Source organism: Anopheles stephensi, chromosome 2 (assembly GCF_013141755.1).
Source record: "Anopheles stephensi strain Indian chromosome 2, UCI_ANSTEP_V1.0, whole genome shotgun sequence".
In the NCBI taxonomy this organism is placed as follows: Eukaryota; Metazoa; Arthropoda; class Insecta; order Diptera; family Culicidae; genus Anopheles; species Anopheles stephensi.
Window position 1 is genome coordinate 26,296,686 of NC_050202.1, and position 14,993 is coordinate 26,311,678.

Consider the following 14,993-nt stretch of genomic DNA (forward strand, 5'->3'; position numbering starts at 1 on the left):
GACGGACGGACGGACCGACGAACACACACGGACAGGAACGACTTCAGAATGTTGGCGTGCATGCTGACGAGAAGGAAGCAAAAAATCCCTCTAGGTACGTGGTTCCTTCTAGCGTGCCACAGCAACATGAAGGTCAGACTGTCTTCAAGTTTGATAAGGGTGCAATAGACCAAAAAGGGCCTCCGCTTTTTCTGACAGAAATAGGAATGCATGAGTGTTTGTGTGTGGTTGTGTTTTTGTCTGAAGACAAAGCCACCACCGCAGATCGTATGAAAAGATGACCCTTTTATTGGGTAATAAATTCATTAAATTTTATTTGCTGCTTAGATGCGAAAGCAACGGCGTGTGCTACACCGATAGTAAAATTCAGAATAGAATTGTGGAAGATTATACTGGAGTTTATTTATACAACATTTTTTAAAGATTGTTGTTTTTGAGCTGAAGGTTTCTCCAAGAACCGTGCGAGTTGCATGCTCTAGACGTACTCTAATTTATTTGTTCTACCTTAAGGATAATCATTACTCCAACATACATAGTGGTGTAACAACTCCTGGCTCTTATCTAACATACATATAAGAACCTGGATTTGTGACACATCTTCATCATCGCCTTCATCATAAGCAATGAAGTGAAAGATGACCTGAAAACCCCTATTAAAAAGGATTAAGTAACTTCAAAGATCTCGTTCTCCCTATCCCAAATTTTCCATCAATAAACATAACTCCTCAACTACTAAAAGATGGTGAACGGGCACATCAGGGGCACGATTTTCACCCGGTCTCCCCAATTCATTATGCGGGGTATGCGAGGCGTACATTCGACTAAAACACGAGGCCGATAGGATTGGATCAATGCAACAAAGACAAAGTACCTGCCCGAGGCTCTGACCTTGATAGACCCCGACTCAGAACAAGAGTAGTAGTTGACGGCGACGATCTTGAGTTAGTAGAGGAGTTCTGCTACCTTGGCAAGATAGTAACTTCAGACAACAACGTAACTATTGTTCAGGGGAATCGTGCCTATTACGAACTCCACAGACTCTTCTGAGATCCAGAAGACTCCTAAAACGCACGAAATTCACCATATATTGCACAATGATACGGTCGGTTGTCCTCTACGGGCACGAGTCTTGGAATATGCCGAGGACAATAATACACTTGGCGATGCAGACATCCTGACGGTTGCCAAAGCCGGAAGGATACGCTAGTAAGCGCCCTGGACTCATGCTCTACCAGGAAGGTGTTCGTCATGAGGCGTAGAAGAGCACAGTGAGCTCGTTGGCTGCATCAAGTGGAGTCAGTCCTGAGAGCGATCGGATGCAAACCGGGTTTCGTGGAAACGTATTGGACACCAGTCTTTAAGACGTCCTCCATAGGAACGGACCAAAAAAGAAGAAGAGAAGTTGTTGAACGATTGAACTGTTACTTCGAAAGACTTTTCCTTTTATACACAGAGACTTCCCAATCTCTTGGAACAAAGTAATTGACTCCACCAGACAACATCAAGCTTGGTCTATTTCTCCCCTTAGAAATATCAGAATTGTAGATGCTTGAAACACCACAAGCACTAGATTTACGGGTTCTAACATCCATTTCAATGGAGTAGTATCACTACTTAAAGGTTAGAGGTTTTAAAAAGCTGTATATTTTCGTAATCATAAAGCCTGGCTGAAGATGATTTTGATTGGACTTAATCCCAGAAAATGTAAAGTGAATAGTGGACTTTATTCCAAGAAGCACAAACTGTGTCTATTCTCTTCTATTAGGCGGAAAAGCAAATGAGAGATAATTGTATTTACACATTTTAATTAAAACTTGAGAAAAAGAGACACACCCTAAGCACAGTATTACCATATGCAAGCAATATGAACCTTCTAAGGCTTCCGAGTATTCAAGCTGACGTCAGTTTTCTGATGCGAATCTTATAATACATATAACCCTGGGCTAGCACTGTAGTTTGAGTACTTGTTAGGGATACATGCCTCGTATCTTACAAAGAAGATACACAGGAACCAGGAGCCACTTGGGAAGTAGGCGAAATAAAGATCCAGAATGTATTTGAGGGCAAATAATGTTCTTTATATCTTTATTAGTCCTCTCAACATTTCCTTTCCATTTCATGCTAATAATACAATCAGCAATACCTCCAACACCCAACCATCATCCGCAGCTACATCCAATCAAATAAACTTCACTCCTGCCGAAATGCGTACGCTTTGTTTTATTTTCCATTTCCCATTTCTTGTGCTCCACCAAGCTGCGTTCATCTTATTCCCGATCATCTCCCAGCGGGGGGTTAACGTGATTAGCTCGGGTGCTGTGCGAACCCTGTTGGATCCACGAAAAAAAAGGAAAAAAATACACGGTCACAACAACCCCATTCACCATCAACCAGCCAATTGCTCATAATCCGCAATCCTATCAGCGAAGTTCGATTTGCTGAAACCATCGATCAAAGCCTGTGTGGTCAGCGCGTGGTTTGATTAGATTACTGGATTAATATTTATTTATTCTTCAACTCGAGTTCGACTTTCATCGCCGTCCGCGAGGTACGTGTACAACTGCTTCCCGAGACGTAACCGGGCAAGGATGTTGTCGGCCTCCAAGCTCCAGGGCAACCACTCTCCAGGGCAAGATTGGCCTAGGACTCTCGGCGCGAGGATGTGGAAGGTTTTCTTTTTGTGTAAAGGGAGTTACTTACGACGGCGGTCACAACGACGCCATCGAGAGTTGCGGTGACGTTACAAGATTTATGCTGATTGCGGTTTATTATTATGGCGTCAGGCCACCGCCTGGCTTGCGGACCGTCGCAAGCAGCGTGAAATTTCATGCCACGCCTCGCAGCCGGAGAACGGGAAGGGACACCGAAAATGTCGTTTCAACGCACTTTGCGCGGTTGTTTCACGCGGTGAGGTTGCGTGCTTCGACTATCGGGCGGGAAAGCCGTTTCGGGTTGCTCGGGAGTGTCGAGCGAGTGTTACAAGCTGTTGAGTGTAATATGTTTTGATAGATGAATTCGGCTCGAGAAAGGATAATATTGGAGTTGCGGTTTGTATGCTTGGAGCGCTCTGTGTATTTACTTCACGATTATGAAGTGAGCCAAGAGACTATTGACTTCTGGGAGTCAACGAGCGTTCAATTTTCCCAACGATAATTATTCCTCTGCATCCACAGCGAAATCAATACTCTTTGTTACCGTATCTAATATCCATATTTAATCCCTAGTCCTTGAGCTGTGGAGCGAAGCATTATGCTCTAGCGTCATTGAACCAAAGGTCACGTTACCTATTCTATGATCCCTCGGTTTACACAATAGCTGACTTCCCTATTGTAGGCAGTTCTGAGAGCGCTATAGAATAGGGACAGGATATTATGCAAGGCTCAGAAATAACCAAAAACCAGACGGGATATGCAATGAAAATTATCGTTAAGGGAGAAGGTCGTCATAGCGTTTTGCAATATCTCCTTTAAAAGTGAAGGCAATTTTTGAGCAAAACTGAAAAACTGGACACTGAGCAGTAACTGGATAACAATGAATAACAACTGAATACAAATTGTGTATTATTGAATCTAACCTTACAAAGTACGATTATTAAAAATATTGCCTATCATTAGGCGCACATAAAGCCTCTTCCATGCTTCATGCTCGTACTGCAATTTTTTTCTTTTTGTTTAAATTACTCTTTTTATGTAGAAAATGAGATCAATTTATTATGGAACACAAAACTCCGATTATTTTAATGTAATTAATGAAGAAAACACAATATTCAGCAGCAATATACTTAAAAGTAAAATAATTGCCAAAATATAGGAGCAAACAATTGTTTTTTTATTCCGTAGCCCTATCCTATTCGTTAAGTTCAAATAAATCCCTTTTAATATTCTTTTCTACAAATCATTCCGAATATTGAATTATTATTTATTTAAATTAAATAGCAAAATACTACAACACTACTGTACTGTCTAACTTCAGGCGGATATGTAAAATTTTCTTACAAGCACCTTTCTTGTTTCCCTTCTTTTTGTAAAGCCTACAATCTTACAACCCGCGTAGTAAGCGAACCTTCAAAACACAACACATTTGTAGGGGAATGTTACGTCCACACGCGTGTCAGCGCATGCGTGTCCTCGCCGAGAACAACAAACCCCACGGCAAAACTCACTTCATTCAAACTCACAGCCTGTTCGTGTGCGTGTTCATCTTCCCCGCGTTACCGGTCGGTCTTTTCGCGTACATCCCGAACGTCGGTGCTGGCAGGGAGAGAGAGCGAGTATCCTGACGGTAGGACCATTTCCCTGCAAGTCAGTTGTCCGGTAGAACTTAAGCGAATCGGTTCGGTCGCGTTTGCTCGGTGTGGTACATTCTTTGTTGGTGTGGCGTGTGGCGTGTGACGCGTCGTCTCCGGTTTGCAGCTCGGCTGTAGGGAGGCTGTTGGAAGGTGACAAATCGCTGTGGCATATTCTAGATGGGGTTGGATAAAGCGGACACAGGTCCAGAAATAGACATCGGGCTAAAGGGCATTGTGTGATAGGGCTGTGTGTGAGTTTCAGGGATGATAATGATGATGTTGCAGACGTAGCGTCCTGTTTTTCGGTCGGTCGGTGGTGTTGGTAGTAAAGCCTTGCAGAAGATAGGATGGTTCCGTTAGCGAGAGGGAACTGTTCAATCCTTTTACGTTCTGCAAATCGTGGCATGAAGGAAGTGTGAGGGCCTCTGGGAAGCGACGTTTATTTCCGGTAACGAGGCTCTTGAAGCGAAGGTGGACAGCGCACTACAGAAAAGGGCACGCCACATAAGGGCGCCTTCTATTAGTGCTGCACTTGAGACCGTTCCGGTAGCAACCAGTGTGTATTCTTGAAGTGTGCTGTTCTGCATTCTTAGTGTACAATTCTTCTCCCATTTTTTTACGCTCTAACGCGCTTTAACAAACCGAGTTCTACGAGTCTTCTGCTCGCACGTGCTTCCATTTTTCAACTTCGGTGGAATTTTCGATTGCACAAATCAGCATACGCCAATTGGCCGATGGCGAGGTGAACGGTATCATAAATCATCCTGGAAGCGTATCCGCAGCAGCTGGGGACCCAATGCCTTATCTGGGGTTGCGTGTCGATATCGAGATCGGATCGGGGTGATGAAGGTATTACGCTTCCCAAAAAATCCCCAAGCAACCGTTGCCGTTGTCTAGTTACCCGAATCTCCTGGGGGACTCTAGCAACTGCTGCTGCTAACGTCTTTGTATCCTTGCCACCTTGGATGGAAATAGGGGATGAACGCGCACCGACTGTTGTAAAACAAAGCGAAAGAGCGACAAAAAAAACACATTTTCTTCACCCTCGCACCGAACGCGGCGATGATAAAAAAGCGGATTGCGATCGAGGGAAAAGTCGGTGGAAATTGTGCTACACTTCCATGCCAAGGACGTACCTAAGGATGTTTTGGAGAAATATCTCCCAGCCTCGTTTCCATAACACACGTGCGCACACAGCCGCGTATTGCGTACACGCGTACACGCGAGTGTATTTGTTTTCATCGGTTGATTTTCCACCCCCCTCCTTACTTTAACTTTTCCCGACCCTCCCACCACCATCTTCGTTTGTTGGGTGCAGCCGCTCTGTTTCTGCTCAGCAAAGCAAGCAATCGGGGAGAGTAACACAGACACGACGGGGTGTGATTTCGAACGTGTGTAGTGGTGTGTTTCTATGTGTATGTGTGCGTTCGCTAGTTGCATGTGCGCCATCCACCGGAAAGGCCGGAAAATGCCGGTAGCATATCAATTCCCGTCCGATGAAAGTTTCCCGGTACGCGGTAGTGCGGGGATAAAGTTTTGCATCCTTCTTCCGTGAATCTCGGTATTATATTTACAGCGATGGCGCTCACTATTTGTGTGTGTTTTTCTATGTGCGTGTATGTGTGAGTGGGCGTGTGTGTGTATGTGTGTGGTAGTGTAAATGTTGATTTTAACCGAAGTACGTTCCGCAGCGATGGAGATAACAAAGACGGCGATGGTAGAGAAGTTCTAGCGAAAATGCGCCTAGTGACGGAGGGTTTGACGGCTAGCCTACTTTAAGGCGTAAATGGGGCTTGCGTGTAGAAAAAAATATAATGCTGATATGTGATTTGATGTTCGATAGCATTTGTTAAAGCGGGTTTACGTTCTTTAAATAATCTAAAATATTTCTTTTTCCCGAATAGAGTGTTCAGAAAATGAAAGAGTGAAATGAAATAAATTTCAAACGAGTGTGTCTATGATATCGGTGGGAAATAAGGGCCGTTTAAACGAAAAGTGTACGAAAACAAATGTTCAAAACATGAATAAAAGATTGGTGATAAGCGGCTGATATACTGCAGTGGAAGTTTCAAATCCTTTACGGCCTAAGCAGCACTTTTAGCCCTATCGTTTTGATGTGGTTGGAGTAGGATTCAACCTAAGGTAAGTTCTTGAATCAATGTTTGTAATTATGATCTATTTATTTTTATTTTGAAGTAAAATAAGCATAAATAGGAATAATCTTTTTTCATCATGTTGTACATATTTATGAATCGAATCACAAGAGGACTGACAACTCAGCTACGGTTAAGCTTAGTCAAGCAAACCACTGAAGGCAAACCAAGAACATTTGAGGTTTACAATGCTACAGAAAACAAGGAAGAACTGCTGATAATTCTTATCAACTAATGCTTTTTTTTGGTCCCACATACGTTATTTTGAAGAAAATATTCAGGGATGATATTTTCAAGCAGAAAAAGAGAACGGAAATCCAATCCGGACCGTTCCCTCGTAGTGAGGACTGACTATCCTACTACGTGGTGTCTTTAAGCCTAGTAAGTCAGAAATGGCAGACATGATTTAAGATTAAGAGGTTCTTATATCAAGAAGAGAAAGAGAAAGAGAGATTGAGAGAGAGAGAGAGAGAGAGTGAAAGTAAAAAAAATCTAAGCCGAAACAGAAAAGCCCTTTTTTGCTACCTTCTGAATTCCTATTATCTAACACTGGCGTTCATAATTTGCTTCTCTCGACATCATTTTTTATAAACTATAGTGAACGCGTGGTAAATTTTACCCTAAATCAGTGTTAAAATGAGATTAACTTGGATATTAAAAAAATGCAATTAAATCCCCGAAGAAGTAATTATTGAGCTAAATTAGCTGATCTCATCTTATTAGCTGAATTAGCTGACATCTTTACAATGACTAGGACAAACTAGCCAGTTTAGCAACCTGTGGAGGCAAACGAAACTATTCAGGAATTTTGTCATGATGAGTATGATATATCCAAAAAGAGTTATTATTATACATGGACAGGGTTTTAAAATGAATTATGGTAGAGCATTTTTGCAATTTATAATGAATTCATGCTGATGCACAAATGATGCTGGTCACACATTATTCTCCAACCATATCAACTCTTTGGATGCCAGGGTTCGGGAAACGCTTGGACTCTTGAAATGTGTTGTCTATAATTTCTCTGAGCTGTTGGCTAAGGCCTAGATTGACCGTATCGTGAGAGTTTGGAGGTCATTTACAAGGTGTACCACCGGTAAGGTTCTTGGAGTCCGTCCCTCTCAAGTTCCTTGTGACTCGGACAGACGTCGGGTGCTCGGTTTGCAGTCTCTCGAAACACGCCAACATGATATACATGTTGAAATTGGTTTCGAAATGCCTGACTTAAAATATTGAAGGAACGTTTACTAGTCAATCACTGGTTTACCTTTAAACAATGGATTATCTCAGTTAATAATAGAGGATGGTTTAGAATTCGAGGGAATCATTTGTCGTTCCTATCCTACTGTCAAATTCCTACTCGAATGATCTGTTGTTTGCATAAATTCAGGCGCAACTAGTTATCATATTACACGTGAAAGTGGTTTCTGTTATTATAGCTTAAAGAAACATTGGTTTTGATAAACTTGAGGAGAACTTGTCAATCATGAGCATTTAAAGCTCAAATTCTATACACATAAAATGAGTCGTCTAACGTTAGAATCATTCTGTTCATACAGATAAAACGGCCTGGCCGTATTGCTACGTTAGAGTCAAACATCAAGCAATATCATTTATGACAACCGATCAACATAAACTTAAACACTCAAAACACTTGAATGTTGTTGATTTGGTTTTCCATACTTTATGTGCCCGCTTACAACCTCGTTAACAGCGTATGAAAAGAAAGCGTATGAATTTTTAACGTGTCCCCACCTGTCATACGGCCCGAATTGGTGCGTAAAATTTCATTTTGACAGCTTCCCATTTCCCTTGTTAAAAACTTTTTCCCATGGCGTCCAGCGATTTCGAAAGGGACACAGCCTCTTTCGGGAGGTCGTTCAGCTTGATCTTCACCTTTTGCTTAATCTTCTCAAGGGTAACTAAGAAATCGTGAAAAGAAAAAATGAAAAACACACATTTCGGTCAAAGGCCCCAACCAGTAGCTCCGTCCGTCCAGCAGAAAGTTCAGTCACTTCATCCCAAATTCCAAGACTCCCAGCAACTTTGGACGAATGAGATGTAACGAGAGAGAACTTTTCTCCTATCTTGCGCCCATCCTATGAGCCCATGCGAAAAGGTACGTAAGGTTTCGCAATGTCCAACTCCCACGATCACCTTTGGTTTTTGTTTGGTGGCAAATGCTACCCCACAGCCGAAGCGTAATTTTGAAAAGGAATTTAGATTAGTGAATTTCTTGCTTTTATTTTCGTTTTTCGAGTCTATTTTTTGCCCCGCTTTCTACTGCTACCGGTACCGGTTTACTTAGGCTTCCCATATTTAGGATGAGCTAGGATGAACAACAAGGCCCAGGAAGACCGAAAGTCGAGTTTATTTATTCACCGTCTTCAAACACCGAAGATCACCATCCGTCGATGGGAAAAGCGAGCAATGGGGCGTAAAACAGGACAGGACAGAAATAAAACAGCCCGCCGGAAGGGAGGCTTTTATTAACAGAAAATGTATGTAATCCACCGGGAAAGTTGAATCGGAATGGGCTTCATCCACCAAACAAAAAAAGGAAAACGAAACTGGCAAAGAAAAGCGACGAAACGCATTCGCAAAACATCATCATGAAGGGAGGCTTTGTTTCGCTATTTATAAAAGTTGAATCCTGGGAAAATCCTTCCAAACGGTGATGACTGGGCTGTTGGGTTGGGAAAAACACACACACACACAGAATCCTGCCCATTACGAGGTACAGGTCGTTTCTAGCGATACGAAATTTAAAATTAGTTTTCCTTCGATAGGAAACCAACACCGGTCGGCCCGTGCTCGGTTGTTACCTCTGCTACCAGGGATGGCACATATTGTGCGCTCCATGTAGGCCTGCTTTTCCGAGAACAGAGCCAGTGTGTTGTACTACCTTTTTTCCAGGTTTTTTTTCCTGCTGTTGTTGCTTAGCGCTAGCTCAATTCTATTTCCCATCACCCAGAGCGGGATGAGTTTCATCCCGGCAAGACGAAACACAAGCCACAAAGGACTCGCTGTCTGTCTCGAATGTCTGTCGAAGTTTTTTTTTTTTGTCATCCCCCCCCCCCCATTTATCCACACTGGTATTTTCCAGAGGCGTGTTGTAATCGTGTCAGCTCGCTGTGTCACAGCCCGACGGCTTTTCCTTCCACCAATTCCTTGACACAAACAATTCTCCTCCGTGCGGGGTGGTTTTGTATGACAAGCTTTAAAGGGCGATAGGTTGCTTTAGTTGTTGGTTGAAATTCCGAACATCCATTCCCAGCGAACCTATCGCGCTCGGTTCGATTGGTGAATTTTCGATCAAAGTCGATTCGTTGGCGACCAAATTACATTTCCCAACAGTTGATGGAAGGTAGGGCTTTTTCGTTTGTTTGATGCTTCTATGTAACTCGATTGTTGTAAATGTTGCTCTGTAATTCGGTTGTTACCGGACGAATGGCTAGAAATGAAATTATTCGGAATGTAATCAACGGAGATAATCTCGAGTCGATTGCTTTCGGGTAAAACAATTATGTTTGTGTAACTATAGTGCGTGGCAAAAATGGGGCTTTAGTTGTTAGAAGAACAAATATAGAGTTCAGCGAAACATTGTTTCGAACGTTTCACTTAGAAGGTTAAAGTGTTCTTTTGTTTCTTTGGCATTACATCCTCGAACGGTTTCGGACTGTCATTCTTTTAAGAATTCTTTTATGAAAAAAATATAAATTTTGTAACTGAATTTTGATAAAAAATAAAGGACCTGTGGATAGTTATAAACAAAAATGATTAAGGTAAACCAGATTGCGATGAGTCGTCAGAGCTATGGTAGAGGTTCTAAGTTTGATTTCCTTAACAGCATACTCCAGTCTGGATAACTGAAGCAAACGTGTATCACAAAGAATTCACATCTACGTGAAATTGTATTATTAATTCTTTGGAATGTCAATATGGTTTCGAATAAGTTGTCGAGACAGTGTAGTATGGCCCTACTCTTTCCAAAATTGTACCACTGAAATGTGTAATTGGAAATGAAAGAAAACAGGGTCTTTTTAATCAGATTTAGGCCGGGTGAGTATGGAAGATTAATAAAGAAATCTTATTTGAAAACAACGACATGGCGCCGGTCTTCACACTGCTGGACCGGGGTGCAAATTCCGTCCAGCTACCGGTAAAATCAAGTCACAGAAAGTCAGAACTTGCCTTTTAAGGTTTTAGTCCCGAAATAGAAGAAGAAGGATAAGTACAGCAATTTTTATGGAAAATTCCAAATTGATATCGTTTTTTTTGCAAAAGCACTCGATGGAGAAAAAACGATGGTTTTTTTTTATTTCTATCAAGTTCATGCATGAATTTTGATCGTTTTTATACAAGCGTCGTTTGAAACTACATTATAAAAATACAAAATGAAGAAATTCGTTTCAGAAAAAATGTTTTAGAGCGGTATTCTCCTTCATTATTTTGATAATGACAACGTATATTGATGGAATATAATGTCGATCAATCTTTGTCGGAAAGAACGTGCCAGAGGTGGTTTTAACGGTTTACAATTAGCAATTTAAGTATGGAAGATGATGAACGCTACAGACGGTCAACAAAGTACGAAGATCGAGTATTGGAGACAGCACTTGATGAAGACACAGACTCGAACACAGACTCAGCTGGCAACAACGTTTTAGGTTACTCAGCCAGCGATTTCAGCGTTTAAAAGCATTAGGCATGATCTGGAAAACAGGGCTTTGGGTGCCACATGAGCTAAAACCCCGTGACAAAGATCGTCGTTTGATCACCTATGAGTAACGATTCCAACGGCATAACTGGAATGCTTTTTTGCACCTGTTACTGGCGGCAAAAAGCTGATTTATTACGACATTCCAAAACGTAAAGCAACGTATGGTTGCCCGGGACATGCTTCCTTCTTCATTCTTAAGCGGAATATTCACGGCACCAAGATGCATTTAGTGAGACCGATTGTGTGTGGTGTACCACGAACTACTGGAACCAAAAGAAACCATCAATAAAACTTACCTGAAGACACTATAATTGTTTGTTTTACTCCACCCGCCGTTTAGCTCAGATATTGTCCGCGCAGCACTTCTAGATTTACGTCGATCTGAAAAATTGGATACCAAGCTGGATATCTTTTTTATGAAAGAATTCACAATCTACCCAAAAGATGGGAAAATGTTGAACAAAGTGACGGAAATTACTTTTCTAAGTAATATCGATGCTTATTCATGTCTATGAGGCTTCAAACTCTAAAAAAAACCAGTTTAAACTTATTTATAGCCCTGTTAGTTGAAAAATACATGAATACAATTTAGTGGTTCAGAATTATCAACTCTTTGACAACCCTAACTTCTAGAAGAGTTTGAGAGAATCCTATCTTTGATAAGAGATTGATAAGAGATACTTCTGTTCGATCCAGACGGACTTTTGTCTGATAATTGGTCAAGAGTACTAATATAACTTAACTAACGAACGAATATTACACAAGTGACCTAATATCAAAGTTAGTATAAATTCACCCTCAAATGACTCAAATAATGCTTCAAGTTGACTCACCAATGCAAGGGTTTAGAAATGAACGTTCAGAGGATATATCTGTTTCTGATTTCCCCTGTTCCAACTAATACAATTATCATGCAAGCAGGTTTTGTATGGAAAGTTCATTGCAATAGTTTGAGAGTTGTACAAGTTTTAGTAATAAATTAATTGACAAAAGGTTTTACTTAATTGAAATCTGCGACAATCTAACCTGCATCTTATAACTTCATAAAATGTCCAAAATTAAACAACTCAACCTTCACGAAAGTTACTCAAACGTATTTAAATTGAGCTTACACTAGTTTCACTAAACCTATCTCTCGCCATGTTATGCAAAAGCTATCCCAGCTGTGTTGAAAGATAATATCACCCACCAACCATACAGCACACAAGAAACCCACTCTGCACATGATATTGCTGCTATAATGAGACACGATGACATCAACATCTCCTAGCAGTAACGCCGGTAATGATCCTGTAAAACACCCACGGGCCCGGTCGCAACTCTCAAACCCCAAACCCGTTTTAGAAAGCACTCCACATTCAGGAACGGGCCACAAGCTGCACAAATCAAATCCAAGTCCTCCAACGATATTTTAAAAGGACCTCTGGGAAAATGCAGTTTCCCGCCCCAGCTCCAACAACCCAACGGTCCCGCTACTCCCTTTTCAATGGGACAGCTTATCACCGGGCGAAGCAGCCCCTCGTGGCCTGACGATGGATGCTCTCAGATGCGCTGTGCCGCACTAGGCACGGTGGGCCGTATTTTGCCAGCAATTAGAACCTTTCATACCTTTGTAAAGTCCGGGAGGCTTCTCTGTTCCATTCGACGGCTTTATAATGCTGTCCCACCAGAAAACCTCTTCATCCCGGTGTTCGTTTCTTCCCAGGTGTTGTGTCACACGGCGCAGCAAGCCCACCTGCTGGCCGTCATTCGAACGATATGACCGTTGAAAGCGAACCCGCAAGCAAATGATAATGAATAATTTGATTAAGGGATGTCCTGTGGATGCTGAGGTCCAACTGCGAGCGCGCTACATCGTCTGCCAGCTGCTTTTAGCCGTGAGAAACCTGTCCATCCTTGAACAGTTGACAGGCTTCCGGGGGCTGGCTTTTGCCAGCGGGTGTGTGCGTGTGTGTGTGAAAGTATGCATGGTCATGTACGTCGAGCATTAGCTTTCAGTGTCAGTGACTATTTCCCGGGTCTGACATGGCTTGACATGCCGGCAGTGCCGGGTGTGAGCCGGCGCGAGATAAACCGTCCACTGCCGTGCATGGACAACTTCGGCGAGTTTTTAGCTGCATTCGTTGTAACAGAACACCTGATAACACGGCAGTCAGCCCCAGCTCCAGCGGTACAAGTTGGATATGAAAATAGATGTACTGAGCTGAGAGCTTATGTCCGGTGCATAAAAGGGGACCAATTTGTTCGAATAACGTCAGCTGAAGTCGTTGGAGTTGAGACTTTTGATTTTAAATTTTCCTCTTTAAAAAACATTCAACCCAGGAATAATATCCCCCTGAACGGTGCAGCTAAGCCAATAAAACGATTAAGCGTCAGGTGGATAAATCGTACGGTCCTTCCTTCAAGTGTGACACAATTTGTGACCTTCCCATTGATAACCGACACGTTGATCAATGTACAGGTGTGTGTGTGTGTTCCCAACTGACCGTAACGACAAACTCAACTGAAGCGTAAAGTCAATATGCTTTCGGTCCTTCCCGAGCTTACTTTCATCTGTGTGAACGATTTAGAAAGCGAAAAAGAAAAGTTAAAAATGCCCTCATAGTGCTAGTAAAAATAGCACACCTTAGCGTCTTCGTCCCATGGCACAAGGTCCGTAGCAGGACAATGTAATATGTTATTTTTAAATCTGGCAACATACTGGCTTCTCTGCAGCCATACTGGGAATTCGGGAAACGGTCAAACTTCCCCGTTTGACCGTGACTTGTGGTAGAATTTACCACAGCGCATGCCGTTGACCAGAATCCGTATAACCTCAAACCATAGCCGGCATTCACACGCTACACGTAGAAGGCAATTATTTGTGGAGTTATCGTTTTGGCGCGCGTTCACTTCCTTCTGGCAAGCCAATGCGAGCAGTTAAAAGCAATTGCTGCAGTGCAACCTTTCGGTGTGTTTATGGCCCAGAGCGTTACAGAGAATTCATGCAGTTGGTGTGAATGTGAGCTGTTCTACAGGTTTGAGAGTATGGAGTGGTTTTTATGTTCTATTGCCAATATTTGCAAATAAGATAGTAAAAGGAATATTGTTTTTAAAATTCAAAGTAGTTATTGCATTGATTCTTAAAATTATTGATTGAATTTCCACAATGAACAATCAACTTGTTTAATGTAAAAGTCTATCAAAAGTACACTTTTTGAAAAATTGTATTCCAACATGGCTCATCCTAGAACACTACACTGAAGTTAAAAAACCCCCGAATTTGTTTTTTGTTTTAACAGTTTTAGTCCTAAAAAATAATCAAAAACCAGTTGGTAGTATTGTAGCAGCTTGCAATATAAGATTGTGAGATAGTCCCACCTTATCACCTGAACTGGAGATCGAGAGGCTTTGCATACGTTGCCTGATGTTTTATGATAATCAAAGGACTATTATTAAGATGGGGTGGCTCGGTGATAGAGGAGATAATGGCACCGGTCTTCATACGGCAGTACTGAGGGTCAAATCCCATCCGGACCGTTCCCCGCAGTGTGGACTGACTATCCAACTACGTGGTATCATTAAGTCTAGTTAGTCAGAAATGCTCAAAGGCACAACCTAAGAGGCCAAGAAGAAAGAGAGAGAGAATATAGAGAAGGTTGAGAAGAGAGAGATAGAGAGAGAGAGACTGTTAAGCTCAATTCGGAAGAACTTTGCGATGCGCCGAGTCATATTAAGATGTGACAGATTCCCATTTTTGTGCAACAGTGTTACAGAGAGTGTTCTTCAAATCAATATGTCTGTCAAAGCCTCTTCATAGTGTGAAGCGTCTAGTTTCGAATTGTCGTCC

The 14,993-nt window shown here is 42.0% G+C and overlaps 1 protein-coding gene across 1 annotated transcript in view; it reads left to right on the forward strand.

The window, feature by feature from the left end:
* Positions 1-4,305: 4,305 nt before the first annotated feature.
* Positions 4,306-14,993, forward strand: part of LOC118505945 — a 38,808-nt gene continuing 28,120 nt past the window's right edge. Inside the window, exons 1-2 of the mRNA XM_036042469.1 lie at positions 4,306-4,438; positions 6,193-6,430. The gene's annotated coding sequence lies outside the window, so the exon portion shown is untranslated. The remainder of the gene's footprint in view (positions 4,439-6,192; positions 6,431-14,993) is intronic.